Source organism: Brassica oleracea, unplaced genomic scaffold (genome assembly GCF_000695525.1).
Source record: "Brassica oleracea var. oleracea cultivar TO1000 unplaced genomic scaffold, BOL UnpScaffold00866, whole genome shotgun sequence".
Taxonomy (NCBI): Eukaryota; Viridiplantae; Streptophyta; class Magnoliopsida; order Brassicales; family Brassicaceae; genus Brassica; species Brassica oleracea.
In genome coordinates this window covers 8,288-10,718 of record NW_013617487.1, presented here as the reverse complement: position 1 = coordinate 10,718, position 2,431 = coordinate 8,288, and the positions used below count along the sequence as shown (strand labels likewise).

General features: G+C 31.6%; 1 pseudogene; it reads right to left on the bottom strand.

Annotated features, from left to right (window-relative positions):
• Positions 1 to 1,204, bottom strand: part of LOC106320268 — a 5,734-nt pseudogene extending 4,530 nt beyond the window's left edge.
• Between the last annotated feature and the right edge of the window lie 1,227 nt (positions 1,205 to 2,431).

Here is a 2,431-nt window from a genome sequence, read left to right as displayed (position 1 = left end):
TAAATAATATAGGCGGTATTCCGGCCATTATAACATAATATAAATAATAGTACAAGCGGTATACCGACCATTATAGCAGAGTATATATGATACAATAAATTTTACCGAATTGCAGAACGATCGTGATGATAACTTGTTAAGAAATAACTTATAATTTATAGTATCGAGAAATTTAAATAAGAGTAGAATTTGATACCCGTAGGAAGCAAATACCACTAGTATAAGGGAGAGAGTTTATTATAAGGAACAAGAAGAAGATGTAATGATTCTTTGATTATAAACTCTTGTTCTTGTTTTTTTGGTATACAAAAGAGTGAGATGAGTGATGGTATTTATAGTGAACAACAATACATAAAATAACAAAGATGATGCTTAATTTGGTAAATGAGTGAGTAATCATAGTGCTTGATGAGTAGATGATCATAGTGCTTGAGTTGGTAAAGGAGTGGATGATCATAGTGCTTGAGTTTGGTAAAGAAGTGGATGATCATTTCAATGCTTATCTTATAACAGTTTTAAACATATTTGAATTCAAGTATTTTTATACGAACTCGAATGGATAAGCCGAAAAACCGAAAAAACATAATAACCTAATCTGCGACTGACCTATGTTACCTGTTGAGTTGCACAAAGCTATGGAACGATCAAATATCTGGTTAAAAATACATACTGACTCCAAACTAAATAAATCATAAATTACTAATCGGAATGAAAATGAGCTGATTATACAGATATCTTCAAAATTCAGGATATTTACTATGTGCCCGTCCCTAATGTTTAGGTTCAAGATAATGATACAAGCAACCTCTAAGGCTACCACCACAAGACATGATAAAAGCTCCTTGAATCACGAAGCTAAGTTAACAATGCTAAAAGCTCGATCGAGATGGTCACATGATCTTTGTAAACATGGGGTATACATGTTGATATACCTGTTAGCTACAGTGTATGCGAAGTCTATCCATCCAAGCGATTCACCTCGCCATTTCAGGATCCGACCACACCGCCGTACAGACCTTCTCCAGATGGATCGAAAGCTACACCCGGAGAGGCTCCGGTGAAGTTAACCACCTTTGCGGACCACATCACGCGAACGGAGGATTTCAGGCAATGCGAAGATTTCGTAACTGAATTGGCTACTCGAGACGAGAATTGCGATGATCGCTATGATCACTGTTGTGAACACAACGGTAAGCATCGCCATTGTGGTGGTTAGTGAGATTTGGGTACTGCACTCAGAGTCCGACTTGAGGACATACATTTGAAACATTTAAATGGGGTATTATTTTATAGGACCCCTATTTTATTTTAAAAAATATTTATTCATATACATATATTAATATATAACATGTAATTAATTAGAATAAAAATATAAATTAATTTGGTGTTATTATTATGATGAATAAATTTAATAATACATAAAATATTATTTCCATAATGTCATTGAATCTAATAACCTTGTTTTTGTTAAAAATAACAAATAATTTAAACAAACATTTTTGTTTAAAGAAAACTAGTAAAAAAATACTATCAATTTAAAAAAAATTATAATAAATTTTTTGGTTTTGAATGAACTCCTATTTTTTCAGAGCCTACTTTAAAAGCACCCACAATGGAGAGTTCTCTTCCAAAGCTTTTTAATATATGTATTCATATATGTATATTAAGAAACTTTGAAAGAGGATCCATTGAGAGTGTTCTAACTGTACTATCAAATTTTCGCTTTATAAATTTAAAGGTTCATAGAAAATAAATAACCTTCCTCGTAATTATGCTTTAATTCGTGTATTTAATCTTTTGTTTTTTACTAATCAGTTCTCTCCTCCAAAATTGAAATGATGAACATGAAGCTACTTGTCTATAAATTTTAAGTAAAGTCATTACTTGCGGTTTCCCCCAACTTAGAATATACAATGTAATAACCAGCCCATTTATGAGAGAGTTATTCTTGGGTTCACCCTCCAGCCAATAAGATTTCATTATTTCAAATCGATATCTTTTAAAAAAGGAAACAAAATATTATCAAGTTATATTATGTTTTTAAAATAAAAAAAGTGAAAAAAATAGCAGCTACAGAAAAAAAGAATTAAAAAAATCTTTTTAACGTCGTCAGCAAAACACTAAACCCTAAATCCTAATCTCTAAATCCTAAACCCTAAACCCTTGGGTAAACCTAAACCCTTAGGTAAACCCTAAACCCTTGGGTAAACTCTAAACCCTTGGGTAAATCCTAAACTCTAAATAAAAACACTAAACCCTAAAACTCTAAACCCTAAATACTAAACCCTAAACTCTTGAATATTTTAGTGTTTAGTGATTTTGATTTAGAGTTTAAGATTTATCCTATAGTTTAAGCTTTATCCTAAAGTTTAGGGTTTACCCAAGGGTTTAAGGTTTAGGATTTAGGGTTTAGGGATTAGGATTTAGGGTT